General features: G+C 35.7%; 1 protein-coding gene across 2 annotated transcripts in view; it reads left to right on the forward strand.

The window, feature by feature from the left end:
• Positions 1-2,011: 2,011 nt before the first annotated feature.
• TFEC (transcription factor EC) overlaps positions 2,012-23,676 on the forward strand; it is a 62,695-nt gene continuing 41,030 nt past the window's right edge. For both annotated transcript variants that reach the window (XM_046021627.1, XM_046021628.1), the window contains exon 1: positions 2,012-2,101. The gene's annotated coding sequence lies outside the window, so the exon portion shown is untranslated. The remainder of the gene's footprint in view (positions 2,102-23,676) is intronic.

Genomic DNA, 23,676 nt, shown 5'->3' on the forward strand with positions numbered 1-23,676 from the left:
ATAACCCTTTAATCACACGGTTCTTTCCTGTGGCAACAAGCCCCCACCCTGAAGCTATTTTGGGACCCACTAAGTTACCTCATTAACATAAAGCCCTGTGAAAGGGACTTATTATGAATTTGAAAAGATGCTCAGCTCACTGTTATCAGTAAACAAGGGTGGGCACCAAACACGGATTTTTTTTTTTTTAAGGATTTTATTTATTCATTTAGTTAGTTAAAGATAGAATGAGAGCTGGAGGCGGGGGAAGCAAGAGGGAAAGGGACTGGCAGGCTCTGCGATGAGCACAGCTGCGGAGCCCTAGGAGGGGCTCTGGTACTTGATTGCTCTACCCTGAGATCATGATCTGAGCCGAAATCAAGAGTTGGAAGCTTAACCACTGAACTACCCAGGCGCTCATGTGTTCTTCATAATACAGTATCACACAAATAGTATACTATCCCTAAAGGTTTTGATGTATAACCTAGTTTTTTTTACATTAACATTATATTTTAATCCAAAAATGTACATGTTTATTACATAAAGTATAGAAGCTATACGTAAAAAAATATTTTTTTAATGTAACTCTTCTGTTGGATCTCGTAAAGAGAGTTTCTTCAGACGTATATAGCCATGCGTGCATTTACAACTTTTCAAAACCAAAATGTATGCCCATACAGTAATACATCTTCAAACCTCACCTTCTGAATCACAAAAATGCATTTTAAACTGTAATTCAAAATAGTTTCTCATATGAATTAAAGCCCCAGGTGTTTCTCTTTCTTAACAATGTCTCTTATCCATCTTATTTTTTTATTTATAATATTAATCTAAGTGAGTTTTATTCTAAATTAAATACTTACACCTTCCTTTCACCTCAGAGATTTAAAAGTATGATAACATCATTGGAAAACGTAAGATGACTCCAAACTTTGCTACTGACAACGAGAGAACTTTTTCCTAATAATTTTATGGTTCTTCAAGCAAGATATAAAGTGCTGAGATATTTTCACATAACTTTGACTCCTTGAAAAACATAAATGTCAATTTAATTGCATGAATTTTCGAAGCAGAAAGACAAGAGAAATATGAATGTAACCTTGGCATTAAACTTCAGTAATTAGTGGGAATGCTTTACTTCATATATTGTTTAAAATATAGATTTAGATAAAGTAAGCAAATGGTATAAGTGTTATAGAATAAGTGAAGATTTTCTCAGTACAAATTATAGTGTGGGAACAAAGTTGCATCTTCAGATTTTTAAGTTCATGCAGATAACTAATACATAAAATGAAACCTTTTAAAAATTTCATTTGTAAAGGCAGTAAGTAAGTAACCAGTGCTCATCTTCCTTAATAATACAGATCGCACTGGAATATGAAAAAAAAAAATTACTAGAAATCGTAGAAGCTGGATTATATATCTTCCACCAACATAGAAAAATAAAATATTCTTGGACAAGATGAAAATTAACCTGGAGTCACTTTGTGTGCAAAATCATATTTAAGGTAAATGTGATTATATGTAATATGGGAAATTTGATGGCCTTAAGCAAAAACTCAAAATCTATTAGCACTCTAAACAAAACTGCAATTCTTAAAACCTGAAAATTAAGACAGGGCAGTTTGTTGAAGAACTGTTAAATGTGAAACTTAACATGTTGCAATAGATGTGGGATCTTAGTCCATTTTGATAACAGCCATGTGCTGTTTGTGTATATACTAGGAAGAAATGTTAATTACGGGGCAATAAGGGGCTCAAGGAGAGCTTTTACTGTGGCCACACTACTGTAGAGTAGTTTTGTTGGAGTGCTGTTTCTCAAATTGGTAGCATATTTCAGATAAAGAAAGGAAGTCCCCCCTACTTGAAACTGCTGTGTCATTTCTTCTTCCTTAACTGAAATTCCAAACAAGTTTCAGGAAATGCCCTAATGAGCCACTTCTCTTTTCTCTTTCCTCTACTAAGTGGATTCCTACCAGCCCTAACTGTTCATTATTCATGATCAGATCATTTACTCTGGTTGTCTCTTTTGGCATGGTGCTTATGTTATGGGAAGAGGGATGATAATTTGGTGCTGTTTGTAGAGGTGATAACACTGATAGAAAGAATCCTATCACTGCTGGTAGGTAACTAAACTGGCAGGTTAATTTTCTGTACTTTAAACAAACTGTGAAGACAAGTCTAATCAATACTTATTTTACTTTGATATGTGTGCCTTGCTTATACTTATGGTTTCATCTTGTGTGATCATTAGGTATCATGAGCTGTGATTTGCTATAATCTAGGTAAAATATATCTGAAACTTTATTAATGTCTTATTTTTAATCAAGATGTAGAAATCACTGTTTTAGTTCATGATAACCAAAGCAATTTCTTCTTCCAGTTTAATATTCTTAGATATTTACTAAATTGTACTGATTTAGAATTTTATTGCATCTTATATGTTATTTTGTGAGTAAATGTTAATTTCTGTTTACATTTTAGCAATATATATTTTATTGGCTTTTGACAGTAAGAAAATATGAGTTCTGTTCATAGCTGAATTAACAACACATAGTACTTTAGCGTATGTTATTTTTCCAGGGTTAAAAGTTATTCTGGTTTTTTAAATGAAGATTTGGATCTGAAAAGTTTGTGTAAGAGATGTCAAATATCTCAAAGCAACAACTTTTTGTAGTAATAGTTTTCAGTTGTTATAATTAGTAGAGTTGTGGTAGGGACCTGAAGATTATGTATCTGTATACACACATATGTACACATCTATTTCTTACATATTTGTTCCTGTGAATTATAATCCCATATTTTCAATATTGCCTTAAATGTTTCATTGGAAATAGACATTTTGAGAAAAAAAAATAAACCTGAAGTAATCTTTAATTCATCCCAAGTAGCTTAATTAGTAACTTATTTACAGGAAACTTCATTTAACATTGACACTAAAATAACCTCTTCCCTATTCAGAGACCGTGTCAACAAAGCAAAGTGAAACAGAATGGGAATTTCTTATCAAAATGATTCAGACCATTCTGCTTTACTTCTCTTTTAGATGAATCTAAGTGTAGCTTTATATGTTCAAGTCATTTTTGAATGAATACTAAATCTTTCACTTTTTTCGTGGAAACTACCTTGAAGAGGCCAAATTTGTGATCTCCATTTTGAGAATACAAGGTCTTTTTTTGCTATTAAAACAAATGGAATATATGTAATTTCCATGTTGCTTATTTTTATGGTTTTGATTATTAATATTATTTTTTAAATTTTCAGTTTCATTACAAAGCAGTAGAACAGTTAAATGCATGAGTATATTTTGTTGAACTGAAACTTGGAGCTCATGTCAAAAATGAAACGAGCTGAAAAATGTTTCTTAAGCGTCAGCTGAATTTTAATGACTATGGCACAGGATTTGTAAGTTCTAAATAACCAAAATAATTATAAGACATTAAAACATGATGTATATATCTAGCATAAGTGAAATTTTCACAAACTGTAGTAATTAACACAGTGGAAGTTGAAAACAGTGGTTTGAATAGTCAAAAAGGAGAAATAGGAAAGGAAAAACTGAAAGAAATGTAATATTCTTACACAATCATTTCAAATAAACTAATGAAATACGATTCAAAGGGGATAATGATAGATATTGGTATAATAATCATAATTATACATGTGGAAATGCAATCATTCAACTCTTTGGAAATCAATGTACAAATCAAATTATCTGAAGGCAGTTAGACATGCCAGATTTTTACAGAGATAAATTTAACTCTTTTAGTAAGAAATACTGGATTAAGCACCAGAGTGATACCAGATCTAAAGAGGTGAAGTTTACTAATAGCAGACTGCAAATTTTATGCTATTTGGTAAATGAAACAAATGTAAAATGTAGCATATAGTTCCTGCTCAGGTTTTACTGATTGTGTTTACTAAGATCAGTAGGAAGAGTCTGTGAAGCATAGAGCTGAGGATGTATGAGGAAAACATGAAGAACCACAAGTGTCTTCAAAAACATAAGCTATGAGGGGAGAGCTTTACAATAGTCTTATAGAAAAAATGAGTTCAAGAAACTACTGTATAAATATTCCTTATTTTATAGAGGTGTGAATTACCAGCCCGTTAAGGAGTCTGTGGGTTGGGGTGCAGGTGTTTGGAAACATATCAAAGATTTGGCAGACATCACTTTGCCTGTGAGATCTTAGTGGATACATAATTATGTGATTCTATTAAAGTGTATTCACTGGAGCATGGGAAGTCTGGCTACTTACTCATCAGCAAAAAAAAAAAAAAAAAAAAAAAAAAAAAAGAAGGAGGAAAAGAATGGTATGAAAATGTATTACAGGTAGTTTAAGTTAAATGTCAGAAAAATTGGGGGAATCTGTATTATTGAAAAGTGAAATAATAAGGTAGGTTGTAGAATTTCCTCAGGTAACCAGTTTAAAGAACAGATTGGTCAAGGAGAGAAAGCCCTTGTTACTGATGTTGTAATTGCTCTCAAGACACAATGGAAGGTTGGACCTAAGGATCTTAAAGATGCATTAGGTTGCTGTTTTTCTTTTTTTCTCTTCAGGTTTGAAGACTAAGATTTCAAAAATAGGACTTAAAGAAAAAAAGCAAGAAGGAAATAAATCTAGGAAGTAGAGATTGAGTTTTAATAAGGATTCTTAGGTTCCCTGATGTTCATTCCTAGGAGTTACCATGGAAGAGTATCTACAAATAATTTCTTACCTTTTCTGAGAGACTCCTCCTCACCTACATACTAGCACACAAGGTGATTCATTTTCTGGGTTTTTCTACTGGGCCAGAAAATCCTTCTATCCCTCCCTTTTGTTCCTTTCTTTATTTCTTATTTTATGAACACGTTTCCAATACAGAAGTTCAAATGCACATGAACAAATTAAGTTCTGAAAGATACTCAGCTTGCTGAGATGTATTTCCATCCAAATAAGAATTTGAGCCAGGACTCTCTGTCTTTTCAATCAAATATTTCACTGTGTCCTTTTAACTTCCCTTTGCCAAAAACTCATTCTATCCACCATCTTCCCCATTCCTCCCAAAATCTAGACCAGTACCTACTACTTTGAAAATCTGTCTATTGACAGGCAATGATCTCAGCTGGTGTCTGCAAGGAGTATCTCAGCAGCTAAGATGTTTATAATCTCTGCTCCCTTTGATCTTGTACAGACTCAAAAGGATCTGAACCTATCGAACAACCCGAGGTCTGCAATAGAAATTTTGTCAGCAGCATTTTTTACCATCAGACTTTAAGTTCTGGTGAACTTTTAGGCTTCCTCTTAATGACTCTTGGGCCAAAAGGGCATTAATCCTTTGGTCATACTTGCAAATGTTTCTCTCCATTTAGACAATTTGCTTTCTCACTTCTATAGCTTATGTTTATCCTTCACATATGCAAGGCTCTTTTCACATGATAGATGATTTGCTCTTTCCATCAGAATTCGATCTACAATTCAAGACTTTTCCCCATAAGTATATTCAACCTTCTTTACTTTCTCTCTGCTCTCAAATTACAAAACATCTATTGTTGTTTTTATTGCAAACAACCATTTTTTTTTCCTTATTAGACTTTTGACATGTTGTGGTCATGTAGGGTTATAGTGTTTGGAAAACTCTGAGAATATCCACTCTTAGAGTGGATCCACTCTTAGAGTAGTTACAAACCAGTGGGTGAGTGTGCCCAGTGAGATGACCGATGACCCTGTCTTCTGGAGAAGGTAGAAAATGTATAATTTTGTCTTGAGTGATAACTTAGTTAATATCTATGGTTAAGTTGAAGGTATATAAGTAGAGGATTGTACCAGGTGCAACACTAGTTTTTAAGGATGCTACGATGCCTAAGATACAGTACCTGCCAATGAGTATTTGAGGCATTTCAACAATTAATCGCACTGACAAGTTTTAAAAGTATATATCAATTCCCTATGAGTCTGGGGGTTTGGGAAGCGTTCAAAGAACCCTTGAAAAATAATTAGCTATTCTTTAGGCAGGCAAAGGATAGGAGAAAGGCATCAGACAAAAAGACTAGCATGTGCAGAGTTGTGAAAAGCATGGCACATCCAGGGGTCTTTGATTAGAGCTTGCGATCATTGTGGGGAATAACATAAAGTAGGGCTGGAGAGTTAAGATGGGGGCAGACCATAACTATGCTTTTAAGGGTTTTAGGATTTTAACAAGAGGAGTAGCTTGATCTGATTGTGTTTTAGCTGGATATCTCTGGCCATTTGGAACACAGTTTGGGGGGATGAAAGACTAGAGCCATTAGTTTTAGATTTTGTTTATATAGTGCCCCTGTATCTGCTTTAAGAGAAAAAGGACTAGTATGTGCCTCTGCATAATACTTTGCAAAGTGGTTGTACCTCTGGCAAGAACAGAAGGCAAGTGCTTTGCTAAAAATATGATAGAACCTACTTCATAAGAAAATCAAAGGTGGTTGACTGTGTCATTTTCCACTATAGAAATAACCACTGAAATTGAACATGGATTAGCTCCCAAACCAGTGGGCCAGGCAAATATTTGTAAGTGACTCAGTTATTTCTTTGGGGTTGCTTGGTTTAGTGTTGGTAGAACACACTGAAATGGGAAGTTAGAGTTCAGCATTTGCTTCTAACTTGCCATGTGACTTTGAATAAGTGTGGGGGGGGGGGCGGGTTTGCTGAATATTCTAAGTTGAATTAATGTCTGATGTGGAGAGTGAAGGGCTAGGGCTGGGACTGAATGTGAAGGACAAGGGGTCTGGTGGTGGTAAATTTTAGGTCTCCTGTGCCTAAAGAGTAGCTCTGGATTCACTCCTGGGATTTCAAACTTAGATTGGATGTGGGAACTCTAAGATTGGAAATCTAGGTCGGAGACAAAGGGAGGACCTCTCTCCTTCTCCCTATGGGATCTTTGATCTCATATTTCTGACAGATATTAAGAGCATAAAACATAACCATGGACTACTATCTTGTATTTCTGCCCCCCCCCCCCCCCCCCCATATCCTTTCTTAAACACAGACTCAGAGGACTCAAACTTAGGACAGAGCTCTCAGAGCAAAATGAACTAGAGAATGAAGCAACTCTGGATTATTTGGGAAGTAACTTTTAATTTGCCTTTCTTCATAGGTCATCTCTGTTTTTCCGTATTTTCTGGGGATGTAGTGCCAATTCACTCACATTTGTGTTTGTTTCAACATGAAATACTGGTTGTACTAAGTAGTATCTAAATTCATTTATATTCAGCCTTACTGAGGACACCCAGTGAAATGTATGACAAAACTTTTGACCATTTGCTTACGATGTATTTCTTTCAAGACAAAAATAAACAACAACGACAAAATAGCAAGCAAAGATATTCCAGAATATGCTAGAAGGAAAGAATTTATAAAATAAATGCATAAGCTAAAATAGTAAGTTCTCTACTTCGGGATAAAAAGGAAACAGTGACTGTTAACTACTCCTACTTGAGTAGCAGTCATCTTAGAAGAGTTTTCATGATATCAAAAGCAGCTATACACCTGAAGTCTTCTCTTCTCCAGTTGATAAAAGTTAACACTGATCGGACTCTCATCCGGTGCAAAAGGCTTTGCACTATCACCTCATTTGAACCTGAAAATACCCTTGAGGTAGGTGCTCTTATCTCCATTGTTCAGAAGCAAAAAAACCCAAGATTTTTTAGAAGATAGGTAACTTTACCAAGGTAATCAATGAGTAAGTGATGGGGCAGCGACTTGATTCTAGATCTGCAAGGTGCTTAGACCCAAGTAAATTATATAATCTTTTTTTTTTTTTTTTGGTCACTTTTAGATTTAAACTTTCTTTGTGGTTCTATTTCATTCATTTTGAACAAAATCCCACCTTTATTGCAGAGAAGGGGAAACAGTTCAAGGGAGAAAGGTTGGGGAAAATCAGAAACCACGCTATGCTAAAAATGGTTTCCAGGCTTACACATGGATAACGAGGTCTTTGACCGTATTAGATTTGCAAAAATAGCAGTTGCAGAGGTAACAAGGGACCAGAATAGATGGCTCTATTTCATAAAAGAAAGGGGCAAAGTGGAAAGACTCATTAATGTTGAAGCAGTAGATGGATAACCAGTGACAAATATCAAGTAGATTTCCTTCAGTTTGGTCAGAGAAAGGTCATTGATTATTTTTGGTTAAACTGGTTCACAGAGGCCAGGTCTCCACTAAAAAAGGGAATTAATTGCTTCCATTTCCCACTAATTGCCTCAACATTTCCCTTTGCTTTGTCATTGGAGATTTGGTCAGAGAGGCAAAAAGTCAAAAGTCAGAGTGTGATGGAATCTACATAAAAAGGGAATCTGAGGAGACCAAATTATGGCATTTGGTGTAATAATTATAATGATATTTAGCATTTTTCCCTGGGAGTGCTGTGGATTTTTAGAGACCTTTTCAATCTTTAATCAGACCGTAGGGCACATTTAAGAGAGTTCACTGTTTTTATTTCCATCTAGAGGATAAGGCATCACAGAGAGATGAACTGACCTCAGGCAAGTCTCCTGAGATATTAATCCTTTTTGTTGGATTGCACCCTCCTATGTTGAGTTTTAGCTAGAAGCCTGGGCTCTTCCCAGAAGTATCATTCATTCATATCATTCATTCATGCTCCTTCAGAATCTAAAGACTTTTGTTCACATTATCATCTGAGATTACTCCTTCTATCAATGACAGAAAAATCACCCAAGAAAACAGCATGAAATGGTCTTGATGTCACAACTGTTGCTTAGTTTTCAGCTTATTAATTGACATTCCAGCCATTTTCAATTAATAAGACATTTTATTTTGTGTTTGATGACTCAACCAGTCTTTGGAATGCTGCCCAGCTCTAAGTTCTCTGGAATATATGAATTTTGTATTCCAGACATTTTGTTTTATTGTTTTGAAACCCAAAGTGGCAATATAGAAAGGGGAAAGAACATGAGCTCTGGATACGTCAGTGTTTACTTGTACTACCTTCAGAGGCCCAATAGACAAATGTTTTTCTTTTGGAAGTCCCAAATCTTCAGTATCAACTACTCTTCTTTGCTGGAAGAACCAGAAATATGTTGTTCTTAATTAGATAGTTGTTACACTATAGGTCACTTATGACCTATTTGAATGAGCATAGGTTTTAAAGATGGTTAGTTTTCAAAACCAGCTCTGTCAGTTGTTTGATCCCAGACAGGTCATGTAATTTGATTGAGACTCAGTTTCTTTATGTGGAAACCTGATATACCTACTCATTAGGTTTCAAGGTTATAAATGAGAAAGTGGTGGTGAAGCACCTTGCTTAATGCTAACATAGAATGAGGACCTAGAGACCATAGCCATATGCTTATTGTTGCTAGAAATTATAGTTAATTATAGAAATTATTAGTTAATAAAGATATTAACTAATATAACTATTAATTGGGGCAAGGCTTAAAAAACTTAAGATGCTGGTATAAAAGAAGTCCAGTATTCTATAGAAATAATTTATTTGAATAAGATGCTCTCACAGTTATGGTGAACTTGAGCTGGACCTTGTTCCTCTGGTCGGATGCCTCTCCATGGCAAGTCTTCCTTACTCTATCCTATTGAAAGTGCTTTCTTCCCATTGCCATTTAGTAATCAGAACTATTCTGGGAATTGAGTAATATTATTGTGCCCATTTTAAGATAAGGTATTTACATACTTGGAAGAAACTGAGTGGCCCAAAGGCACACAGCTTGTCAGTGAGGAGTCCGGGTTTGAAACCAGGTAGGCTGATTCCAAAACCTGTAATTCCAACTGCTTCTCTAACAGTGCTTTTGGAAACATCAGACTGCAATTTTAAGTTGTCGTCTGTGCAAGCTGAGAAATTAAATTGCCTTTACTTCCACTTTTACATTAATTAAGGAGATTCTTTTTTTTTTTTTTTTTTTTTTTTTTTTTTTTTTTTTTTTTTTTTAAAGATTTTATTTATTTATTTGACAGAGAGAGATCACAAGCAGACAGAGAGGCAGGCAGAGAGAGAGAGAGGGAAGCAGGCTCGCCGCTGAGCAGAGAGCCCGATGCGGGACTCGATCCCAGGACCCTGAGATCATGACCTGAGCCGAAGGCAGCGGCTTAACCCACTGAGCCACCCAGGCGCCCTAATTAAGGAGATTCTTAAAGCTTATCCTTCTTCTGACAAGAATGGCTAGTCACACTAAAATGGAAAACGAGTCAACAGTGACATCTATGTGACTAACCTACATTGGATTCTTTCTATGTTTTAATTTATTTAGTCTCCAAAAGTGAAACTAGCCCAGTCTTTGTCAGGACACAGGTCTCAGTCCTCTAACCAAAAAATATTAGGAGCTGGGCATATGGGTCCTTCCTGCTTCCATGGTGCTTTTCTTTTCTCTTGGCTGCCTTTTCCCTGTCCCCTTCTGTAGCTCTCCTGGTAGGCCCAATGAGCCTTTTCTCCCTAGTGCTGAAGCTAAGGACCAACTCTGAAGAAAACCCTAATTGTCAAACTAGCTGCTCACAACATTTTTGTCTTGTTTCTCTTCAACAGTGTAACCTAATAAAATTCCTTTAAAATACATAAACGAGGCCTACCTACTAACGCAGGAAGGGCTAAGACTATGTATACATGGGAAACCTGGTTTGACTGTTTTGATTACTTGACTGCTCAAGTCAGTCAAAAAGTAATCACCAGAGAAGCAAACCATTCTGACAGATTTTTGGCCCACTGTGACTGCTTATTTGACTGGCTTGCCTGTCAGGTTGAAGTGGTCAGATTGACTGGAGACAGTCTAACTGCGAAATTTAACTCTGGAGGACGTGGGTGTCTGTATACCAGAATCACTTTAAATAACTTTATTTGAAATCTGTACCTATTTTCCTGGGACCAGCGGGAGAAGTTTGAAAGTGACACATTGCAGCATTTGACTTTCTGGAGTGAGATGTCTTGTCACTTGCTAGAGCTAGCAATATATTTATAGGCTACAAAACAATCACATTTTCCCTATCCGCATATAGAGTTCAATAGGATTGAAACTCTACCCTAACTTGGCCAAGTCTTAATAAGGCATCAGACTCTGTAACTCTTCTGAAGGGTTGATGATAGATATGTGACAGCAAATGACTTCTCAGATATCAGGATACCAATTCAGTCATTAGTGACCTGTGGTAAGGGCCAAGTTGACCTTGCCACTAACAGAAGTTCTTCTAAGAAGAAGGATGTATAAGAGAAAGAAAAAAATCAAAATAAAATACCAAACAAAACCCTTGGTCAAATGCAAGAGAATCTGGTTGACATTATTACTTAAGCTGCTTTCTGAAAGCAAGCCCCTTTATATATATCTATGTTTGTGTTCCTTTTGGAAATTTATTTTGAAAAGAGTTCCCAGGTTTGGACAAGACAACACCATAAGGATGGAAAGAATAATTAATTCTCACATGACAATATTGGATTTTTAGGGGAAGAACACATCGAGGTTGTTATCTGCTGTAAGCACCATTTTGGGATTGTCTGGTTTATGTTGGTCGAATATCCTAATATGTTTACATTGAGAATTTGAAATATCCTGTTCTTATTTGAAAGACTTATTCATGTGCTGTGCTTTAACCTTCCTAAAATTCTAGCTTTACTCACGGACATGGAAGTGTTTGGTAAATGTCCGGAACTTTGATGCTAACTCATTAAATGTATTTAATACATTTAATGTATTTAATAATACATTATTAAATGTATTTAATAATAAGATTAGGTAGAAGTTAGGGCTACAGTGTTAGTAAAGACTTTAAAGTTATGACACTTTTCCTAAAATAGCTTGCTTACTTGTCATATTTTCCCTTGCGCTAGAGTCACTTGATGTGTCATTCTGGTTTTGTTTTGTGTTTTGTGATTAATTGAGGGAAAGGAAGCTTACTTTAGTTTTGTCTTCAAAGTTTATACTTTTTAGTCATTTTATGATTAAATGTTTTTAGCAATAAAGCCCTTTGATCTGAGTAAAAGAGAGAACAAAATCAAATCTCACAGTTTAAAGAATGCTATAGAGAGGCCATTGGGATATATATTTAAAATTTTACATGGTCTCTACATGATAGAATCATTATTAATTATGTTTCAATGATCATCTTGATGCTTCAGGGTTTTTACACATTTAGGATTATTTCCTTAGGCTATGCAAATGTATTGCACAAATTTACTTCCTTGGTAGTAAGTCACCTGGGTACTTGTTGCATTGTTCCCTCCTTGGCACTAGGTATTAAGAATTAGGATATATTTTGTTAAGTTTAAAGGCAAAAAGCTTTGTTTTAATCATTACGTCTGATGAGGAACAGAGACTCATTAGTGAGACCAGTGAGGATTTGAACTTTCGCTTTGCTTCAAAGTTTCTTAACGTAGCCTCTATCTTCACTTTCTCCTCTGGAGAGAATTAGGCTGCTCACCTCAGTGGCTTTCCATGAGGATTGCCTGACACAAGGTAATCCAAGCTCTGCGCCTGACACAAAGCAACACTTACTTACTCACTATACTTATTACCAATTTATGCCATTATTGTCATTATGATTATTAGTGTAATTTTTAACTTTGAAGAGAGTACAGTGTGAGCATATGTGGGTTAATTTTTTAACTGCGTCACTTCTATAACTTGGCTAACCTCTCTGAGCCTTAGTTCATCAATAATATGCATAAAATAAGGGATTAGAATCATAAGATCAAATATGAGATCATAAAAGGGATCAGTTGGGGCGCCTGGGTGGCTCAGTGGTTTAGGCCGCTGCCTTCGGCTCAGGTCATGATCTCAGGGTCCTGGGATCGAGTCCCGCATCGGGCTCTCTGCTCGGCAGGGAGCCTGCTTCCCTCTCACTCTCTCTGCTTGCCTCTCTGCCTACTTGTGATCTCTCTCTGTCAAATAAATAAATAAAAAATCTAAAAAAAAAAAAAAATAAAATAAATAAAAGGGATCAGTGGATAAAAAAGTGCTCATTAATATTAAAATACCATATAAAATACAGTATACTGTGTCCTATTCATTCTATTTATTATTGTCTTTGGATTCCATGGCAGTTGTCTGCTTACCCTATACTCTTGTAGCTGCATACTTAAAAATTCAGTTTCAGTGACAGAGAAGACTCACATAAACTGTGACCATGATGGTGTTATTAAATGGTGGAAACAGAAACCAAATTATGCAATATATCACTGTTTTTTATTTGTCTCATGGAAATATCATATTCACAGTTAACAAATGTCCATCATTTTGTCATCATAAGATATTCTACAAGCAGTAAATGAGAAAATTAAGACCATGTTTGATGCTGCAATTTTTGGAGATAATTTCCCATTGAGAAGAGGAAGCATGGTTGATAGTATACTTCACCAATAAATCTTTTATGGTAGAATTTTTGCCACCACCAAGCAAGTGATCCATGATAAGAAGCCAGGACATTTATGGGGATGTTGGCTGATTTCCTTAAGCAGAGAGGTAGTGAGCAACTGATAGGAAAAGTGAAAATGTAAAAGTTGTCAGGGGCAGATTCTGTGGAGGACCTTCTTCAGGGGATTTCAGAGGATGATCCAATGTCCTAAACTGGGGCCTCAGCCTTCCAACTTTCTTGTTCTCTTACCCTTCATACTTTCTCTTTGGTCTGATTGAGTCTTAATATACAACTATCCCGTCTTCTTACCTTTGGGCCTTTGTTTCCTACTGGTCCAGTCTTTACTTACTTCCGTCAGTTCTCACTGGTAGAGGCGCTTTTTGCCCCATTGTCCTGTTACAACTGACCATCCTCGACCAGCACAGCCTCTCAGCTGCACCTTAATCCTTAATTTGATCACACCTTCAAAATCCCTTTGTAATGTAAAGTTACATATCCACAGGTTCTGGTGATTACAACATGGACTCCTTTGGTGAGGGAAACATTGTTTTACTTACCACAGAATAACTGAAAATAATTGGTAAAAGCTTAAAAGACTAGGGGCACCTGTGTGGCTCAGTGGGTTAAGCCTCTGCCTTCGGCTCAGGTCATGATCCCAGGGTCCTGGGATCGTGCCCCATATTGGGCTCTCTGCCCAGCAAGGAGCCTGCTTCCATTCCTCTCTCTCTCTGCCTGCCTCTCTGCCTACTTGTGATCTCTGTCTGTCAAATGGATGAGTAAAATCTTTAAAAAAAAAAAAAGCTTAAAAGACTAAAACAATATACTTACTAACTATATATTTTTTTTCTTTTTAAATTTCGATGAAAAGGTTTTATTTTAATGCTTTGTCTGCTCAAATTAGAATGGAAATACAATTCTGGATCTTCATCTCTGAAGTTACAGTACATATTTTCCACATGTTTCAAAGCTAAAATATTAACTAGCATTTTGAGTTTTCTCAAAAGCAATTGACACACACAAAAAAGATCTTACAAAGAAGTTTTCTGTTATTTCACCTCTTGCCAACTTTTTATATATATTTGTTTATATCTTAAATTTATTCCTCAGAGCAAGAAGTTTAAAGAGATCAAATAGAATAGTCATGATATTTATTTAGAACGCGCCAAGGTGAAAATAGTATTTTCTGCCCTCCTCACCTCCTCCTTCCCCATCCACCTGTTCTCTATCAAGAAAAGGCGTTAGATGTTTTTAGGAAAGAAACATTTATGTAACACTAAAGATAATATAAGGAAACTTCCTGGGGAAGAGGGCTAGGACTCTTCAGAACAGTGTACATTAAATACACAGATCTAAAGACAAAAGTGGAACAAAACATCTTAAATAAAAAAAAAAGGAAATACTCATCTAAAGATAATATTTCCTGATGGTAGATTTCAACTATAACATTGTCCCATACTGTGCAGAGAAGCCAGATCTTACATCATGTGAGAGTTACAAGACAAAGTGAAACACAAAAACAAAATCATGAGTGAACCAAATCAAACTTAACTAATCATGGGGAAGTAACTGCAAAGGTTTTTCTGCCAGAGTAGAGTCAGCTGGTAGATACTTGTCTATGGCTATAGGACACATCTTTTTCTAATAATGGAAGCTGGAGTTAGTTTTTATTATCATCATGAGCTGGTAACAAATACCTTGTAGTTGAAAGAATACCCTACTTGCAATCAAAAGATGTAAAGTGGAGTTTACTTTTTCATCTGAGTGATTGTGCGCAAGTCCGATAACCCATCTGAGCTTCCGTTTCTTCATCAATGGAGTGAAGACAAAAGTTTTTCCTCAAACCATTGGAACCTTGAATTCCACGTGTGATGGTAGCTATTCTTATATGGTATTCTTGGACTTTCATTTAGTCCATGAGGTCCTATGATCAGTCTTCTTGATAAATTAATGTTTCATGGCCAGGTACTTTCTGTAACTATAAAAAATTTGCGATGGAAGTGTGTTTCTTTGATTCAAAAGGAACATTGTTCTTCAGTGACAAGGGGAAGGTGAAACTGTGTGCAACAATCTGTAACTGAAGGCCTTTCCTACATGAAGGCATGATGACTGGAGGAATTTGATTAATGTAGATAAAGTAATAACAGATGCATCTGAAACACAGAGAGCCAGACATCATCCTATTTACTAGTTAAGTAAAACAAAGACAGTATAGATTTTGCCCCTTTTTTTCCTGGAAATACTAGTAATAACTATAAAAATTGAGTGATAGAAATGTACTTATGAAACAAAGCCATTTTCTGCAGTTTGTCAATCAAAATGAATAATTTCAAAGTCTCATTTTCAATTAGATTATTTTAATATTTAACTACCTAAAATGCCCCAATCGTATTCTTTAGAAAATGGTTAGACTAGAATACCACAGTTCTAATGATGACATTTTATTATCATAAAAATGACTTCATTAATTGATGATCATATATCAACTCATAAAGTAGATAAAGGACATAAAAAGTTTTCAAGACTGAGATAGTATAAAACCATTTAAATTGTTTAGAATTTTTTTCAGGAATAAACCTCTGTGATCTTTTTATTCTCACAGTAAGATATATGAATTTGTTAAAATTTAACTACCTTAAGAGACCTGTGAGTTTGTTTTACAACAAGATCTGTATAAGTTGACAATATATGGATATTATCCCAAATCCAACCGTTGAGATATATTAAAAATGTAAAAATATAATGCATTTGTAACAGAATGATGCAAATGATGCAAGTTATAGGGAGGTTTGGATTTTGTCCTAGGTGTTCCTATTGATGGTTTTGAAACTATTTTAGAACATGTAAAATTAAAAAGAAATTCACTTGTGACTTTCCAAGATATTTGAAACAAGACCTCTTAAAGAAGTCAGTCTTGTTTCTCCTTTATTCTCTGAATCCTTGAAAGAAATTTACAACTTCATAATGAAAATGATTTAAGGTCACTATACTGAGGATGAAAAAGAGTACGTTTAACCACTACATGAGAGCTTTGTTTTAAGTTGAAAGTAACTGTGAAGCATAAAGTATCATCTAAACACAACTGTTGGTTTCTGAAGCAAAGAGGACTTATAAAAGTTCTCTTAATAAATATTAATATTTAAGCTTTAATGCAATCAGTTAAATTTTAAAAAAATTTAAGACATTTTACTGAATCTAGCTTAAGCAACTAACTTGTATATTTCTACATTTAAAGAAGACAATTTAATTATATGAGAAACTTCGGAAAGCTTTGGCGAAGAGTATTAACTCATTTAAACACAGTTAAAAGCACTACATATGAATATGTCTAATATCAAAATATAATTTTACACCTGAACCATTCCTTCTTTTTTTTTTTAAAGATTTTATTTATTTATCTGACAGACATAGATCACAAGTAGGCAGAGAGGCAGGCGGGGAGGTGGGGGGCAGGCTCCCGGCTGAGCAGAGAGCCTGCTGCGGGACTCGATCCCAGGACCCTGAGATCATGACCTGAGCCAAAGGCAGAGACTTTAACCCACTGAGCCACCCAGGTGACCCCCCTATTCCTTCTTTTTAAAGGAAAAACATATCTTTCATTCATTCAGTTGGTCTGTTGAATCAAAAGGACATTTCCTCATGTCATTAGTTCCCCAACTAATAATAATAATAACAATGTGTTATTCAATATGAATTTTGATTTTTGACACATTATCGTTTCTGAAAATAAAATGAAGTTAAATATTGTGCTGAAGTTTTAAAAAATAACTGTGGAGGACCATTCAAGTTTTTTATTTATGATATTGTATGATTAAATAATATTATTTATTTAAAACCTATAGCATAGTCCCTTCTGCAGGCTGTTTACTCAATAAACAAAAAGAGTAAAAAATCTATTATCCAAAAACTTAGGACTAGATGTGTTTTAGAATTCTCAGTATTTCAGATACAGTACATATAGAGAGGCCTAAAATGGCATGCCATACTCAAACACATTAATGTATCTGCAGCAATGCCCACTAGTATCTATTAAAATTGAGACAAAGAAAGATTTTAAATAGCCTTACTTTATTTCAGACCTGATTTTGCCACAAAATGGGTTTGCACCAGACTTAAATCAAAAACAAAAGTGAACTTCTGATTTTCAGAGATTTTTGGATTCTGGAACTACAGTTAAAAGATTGAGGACTGATAAGGAGAGTTGTAATGCACTTGGATTAGGAAAATAAGTCTATATACCGAAGGGTTGAATATATCACTTTGGAAATAGGAAAAACAAGTAATGATTTTATTAAGGAGGATTTACTCCACTGTGTAACACATACAAACTTCAAGTGAACTCTTCACAAAATGTATTAAAAAAAAAAATAGAATCTGGAGAAAAACTAAGAGTTTAGAATCAGAATTGATTACGCGGTGTGTAATTAGAGCTTGGGAGTCCACCATGTTCAGTTCTAGGGCTTCTCATCTTCTAATTCTGTACATCTCCCCCCAAATCATCTCATTAGTTACATCTAAGTGTAAATGTCAAACTGACTTTATCCACAGTGTATACTTCTGAGTTCCAGACCCATGTATCTGGCTGCCTACTTCACACCTTCAAAAACATCGCAAACTCAATATGTTCAAAATCAAAATTATGATTCTCTGTCCCTCCCAAAACCCCAGTCTTCTCTGTGAAGAGCATCACTATCCATACTCTCACTTAAGTCAGAAACTCAGGTGATTTGTTAATCCATTTCTAAGCTCCTCTGAAATCCAGCTACTTGTTTCCACATGATACCTCACCGTTATCACATGACCCTAGTTCAAGCAACCCATTTTTCTTTCTTGGACTCTCCTTTTACCCTGCTAGAACTCATTTAACTGAACTACTAGTGTCCCCTTCCCTGTGATAAAGAAAACAAGACACGTTTGTACACCTAAAAGCATTGCAAGGACTGGCCCGACTGGCCTCCTCAGTGTCATACCACACCATAATCTCTCTGCTACTTCACACTTCACTCCTCTCAAGCATTTTTCTCATCTTCCCTTCTCCCATCAAGGTCTTTGCTCATGGTGTTCCATCTTCCTGGAATATATTCTCTATACTCTTGCTCTAATTGCTTCCTTTTCATCTTCCAGATCCAGCTCTACCATCCCTTCCTCAGATAAACCATCGCTAACTTTTGTCTGGATAATTTCTGTCCACAGGCTCTTAGTCTTGTGTATCTTTCCTTCCTATTCTAACAGCACTTGAGAATTTACAGTCATTCATGTGATCGTTTGACTAAAATCGGTCTCTTCTGCCTGTCCGTAAGCTGCATAAGGAGAGGGACTATATTTCACCTTCCTCACCACCGTTACCCACATACATGGCTACTGGATAGAGGCACACATATTCATTTGAACGACCTGCTTCTCTTTTATGTCTGTCTGCTTGCTTTTGAGATACCTTTTACTTTAAAAAAATTTATCACATTGTGTTACAATTATATGTTTAGTTATATGTGTCTCTTAATACACCGTGAACCTTTGAAGATTGGGCTATGTCTGTTTTGTTCAGAATTATATCCCCAGAACTTATCATAGTAGCATAAAATCTGATGTGCAGTAGGCACTCAAAAAAATATTTGTAGAATCAATGAATGCTCAACCTGTGAGTACAGGGTCAAATGTATTTTAAAGTATTATGGCTCAAGTTATCTCCATGTTTCATAGTAACTTATTTTGGTCATTGATGATACTGCCAGTTGACTTTAGTGTGCACATGGCCTGTTGTGTTCTTTTAAAGCCAACATGAGGTGGTCAGTCTCTGATGTCATTCGTAATTTACGTTTACAGCTCAAAAATTCTAAATACACAGGCCCTTAAGAAACAGAGCAGAATAAATAAACTACAATTATTGCTTATATTTGTCCTAATTTTCTTAAAGGTATAATATGGTGATTTTCCTGAGGTGCTAACATAAACAAAACAAATCAGCACAAGCATAGATAGAACTAGACTGAGTTGTAAGAGAAGCTTAGACTTTAAAGTGTAAATATGAGTGCTTATGGAATGCAACCATTTTTACTGCTAGAACACTACTGAATTACAAAAAAAAACCAAAAACCTCTGCTTAATAATATTCATGCCTCTTTAAAGTCTCATAAGTGTAGGTCTCTCCTCAAAAACATACCATTGGAATTACCCAAATTCAAATGATTGGGACTGACGGGATATGTTACAATCACATTTTACATTATTATCCATTAAATAGCTTTGGATTATATAACACTCATCTGAAATATGCTGACAGTTATTCAGAAATCTAACTAAAACTTTTGATGAACCGGGCCCTACTTTGTTCAGTTAAGTTATATCTCAATCAGACAAGCTCGACTGTATAATTTTAGGTTTAGTCAAGATGAGATTTATGGGTATATCATACCCAAAGACTGCTGAAAAGAAAGTAAGATTTGAAGAAATAAGTTATTAATCTTTACTACATAACATTAACAAATGTCGTGTGGCTTTTATAAGTAGCTACCTAGAGGTAGTAGATTCATGAGCCCCCCAAAATAGATTTCTTCTTATATACCTCTGATGCTAGGAACATAATGAATAGTCACCTATTATTCACTTGTGAAATCCAAGCTTTTACTTCATTTATTAAATTCAAGTTTAGTGCAAAATTAACAAAATTAAATAAGGACTGTCATGTCGTAGTGAATGGGATTTTCTGTCTTGCTTTTCAACAGGGGTCTGTGAGTGTGTACATACATGTAAATGTGTGTGTGTGTGTGTGTGTGTGTGGTGACAGTGTACATGTTTTTCTTCACTATCACGAGGTACCATATTTATTATAAATCTACTTCTTGCTGAATATATTTCTGTTTCTCCTCTTGCAAATAGACTAAACATGCTTATTAGGTAGTGCCCATGTTTGCTTGATTGATTAGCTTGGCTAGTCAAATTAATGGTGATAGAAAGTCTTGTTATTGAGATAATTGCTTGTGTGATGTTTGCCATCACTTTTTAGTTTTGAGTTTCAAAAGGCCGGTACCCAGAAGGTGTTTTATCTCCTCCCAGGTCCTGTGCCCTCAGTTTAGATAAGTGGTCTCCAGGTAGATAGTGACATGTGGGTCATAGAGCTGCTTTCTAGAGAGGAATGACTTTCCCTTGGGACTAGCTTTAACAAAGAGCAAACTCTCATTAAATTTAAACTCTCAGTAAATGTTGAAAGAATTAGCTGAGGGCTTTTATCATCATCTTATGGTTTCTCTATAAAAAGATAACATTTTAAAAGAAACATATATATATGTGGGAATCATGTTTATAAGTTTTTATATGATGTACAGCAGTATTAAGGAGATACGATACAAGCAGACAATCTTACAGATACAGAATCACAGGGTTTGTTGGAGTCCTTCAAAGATTTTTTTTGGTGCAACTACCTACTTGCTTCTAAAATTTCTTTGTACATTATACTCTCTCTGTTGTTATCCCCTGGATGGGATATGAAACCCATACAAGAACTAGGTCAAAAGACTACAGTATAGAACACTGAAAAGTAAATTGGAGGAATGAACTCATGTATCTAGGAGCATAATTTGAAAGCTACTGTGTGAAAATAAGAATGACTCCACGTGGGGGCATAGAGAGTCCTAGCCAGCACTGCATGGCTAGCCCACATTACTCCACAGTCTTCTACCTACCAGGAGGTCTTATACCCAAATGCAAATAGGGTCACTTAATAACATTTTGTTAATCTTAATTAATTCCTAACAAAATCTTTGCTGATGTGTAAAGTTGAAGCCTCCCAAGCCTCATCTAAATTCTAAGACTTCAAAAAATTTTATCAGACATCAGTTACCCTAAATCGTTTCTTCTTGTTTCACCTGCTATTGTCAAGAGAATGTAGCTGACTTTTTTCTATGACATTTGGCTGCTTTCTCCTGGACCTCCCATCAATTCTCTTAGTAGTTAGGATTCCTGCATCTGTTCTAGCCCAAGAACAAATAGAAAAAGGACACACACACACACACACACATTGCATTTGTAATGCGATTCCCCAATCATCATGTTTCCTGCAACCAGGAGAATGCATTTTTTTGCTTCCTGACCAGATCCTTCCCTTTAGATTATTGTATTTGCAGGAATTTGTGTGATTCTAATTTTTTAAAAATTGTTTACCCATTAAGCACATTGTCCTAGTTCTCTTATTAGTGGATCTAAACATTTTTTATAGCTCACTAATACACTATATCTACTTTCGTAGAAGACCCCATCCCTTCATTGGAACATGAAAATCTAAACTACATTTGAAACAATAAAAATGGACATTTTAAACTAATTTTTTCACTTTTTTAACTCCAAGTAATGGAACTTTTTTTTTTTAACACCTTAATTTCCATCTAAAGGTTAGTTTGAGACCACTGTATTGGGGTGAGCCTCTTACCAGGTGAGCCTCTGGATTAGTCTATGTGAAGATGGAGTCTGCTGTGTAAATTGCTCGGGAGGCTGTGAGTGCTATCTCAGGGTCCAGTCAGATTTGTACAACGTTATGTATTTGGGCTTTTCACTGGAGCTGATTTCGTATTATGCCTTTGATCAGAAATAAAAATAGTGTGTGTTATGGTACATTGCCTAGATGATTCCCTTTACAAGTGAGCCACTCTTCCCTCCACCTGATCCTGTTCTCCCTACCCTACTGTGGCTGAGGTTCTGAAATCAACCCCCAACAAATCTCCTGCAGGCATGTCTCAGAGTATATTTCCTGGGTAACCCAACTTAAGGTGGTTTTTTAAAAAATATGAGTATCTGAAGAATTTCTTTGCCTATTTTGCAAAAACTGCTTTTGGGATTTTGTTCAATATTTTGCTCAAGTCCTCCATGAAAAAAATCCAGTTTATAAATTCTCAGATATTATTTGTAAAAATATTTGTCTTTCCTCAGAACTGGTATGATCTAATTACTTAATAAGAATATATATTAGGTTGACCCATATAGATAAATAAATATATATATATATATATTTAATTCTCCTTTTTCCTTGGCTGCCAGGATGCTCATGGGTAAGTTTTTAATACTTAATTGAAATTTAATCTTTTTTTTTAAAGATTTATTTATTTACAGACAGAGATCACAGGTAGGCAGAGAGGCAGACAGAGAGAGAGGGGGAAGCAGGCTCTCTGCTGAGCAGAGAGCCCGATGCGGGGCTCGATCCCAGGACCCTGAGATCATGACCTGGGCCGAAGGCAGAGGCTTTAACCCACTGAGCCACCCAGGCGCCCCTAATTGAAATTTAATCTTCAGCCTACATTTCCTGGTGTAAATATCTCTTACCATATTCACACTTCATATTTATTTATAATGTCTTGGAAAATAAGGATACTATAAATATATTCTTTTAAGTGAAATAAAACAGATTTCTGCATGTAGGCATTAGACTCAACATGACCATGTCTATGTTTAGTTTCCAGTGGCAGTATATCCTAGTGATAATGCTCAAGCATAGAACTAAGTTCTGGGGATATGATTTACTTATTTGTTTTCATAAGCAAAATTCCTTTACATTTGGATGGTCTCAATCTCTTTGACAGTCCAGTGAACCAAATCACAGTCTCAGCTGCTCCAGGTTTCTAGGTGAAGACTTTGACTTTCTGGTTATGGTTTACCAGCTCTTCTAGTAGATCCCCAAAGCTCTCTGTGGTTATCATAGTTATTCAAACACTGTACTTCAATGACTCATTCATTCATTCACTGAACACATGTAGACATATTTTTAATCACCTGCTGGGTGCCATTCTCTGGGTTATGTACAGGATGTATGGCAGGAAAACTGTCATCAAGAAAAACACAGTCCTTGCCCTTAGAGATCTTGCATCTTTCTTCCCTGTCCAAACTCTGACTAGACCATAGTTCTATGAAGGCAGGCACTGTGCTGATTTCCCTTCTGCCTTCAATGTACCTCTCAGCACACAGACACTTGGCACTCAAAAAATATTTCTTGAATACGTGGATAAATGAACAAGGGCAACCTATCATTTCATCTACTTCATCTCACAAAATACTGGGATCTTCAGTAAAAGAAAGCCAGTAGTTTTATGGCTTTGTCTTCAGAGGCCAGGCAATTTAAAAGTATTTTAAAATAGGCTTCACAAGGGGCACCTGGGTGGATTAGTCAGTTAAGCATCAGCCTTCTGCTCAGATCATGATCCCAGAGTCCTGTGATCTAGGGCTCCCTGCTCTGCGGGGAGTCTGCTTCTCCTTCTGTCACTCCTCCTGCTTGTGCGCTGGTGCTCTCTTTCTCTCTCTGTCAAATAAATAAATAAAATCGTTTTAAAAATGGGCTGCACATGGTCTAACTGCTGTTTTACACTTAGTTGTCTCATTGTTCTGATAATCAGTTCAT

The sequence above is a fragment of the Meles meles genome, chromosome 10, assembly GCF_922984935.1.
Source record: "Meles meles chromosome 10, mMelMel3.1 paternal haplotype, whole genome shotgun sequence".
In the NCBI taxonomy this organism is placed as follows: domain Eukaryota; kingdom Metazoa; phylum Chordata; class Mammalia; order Carnivora; family Mustelidae; genus Meles; species Meles meles.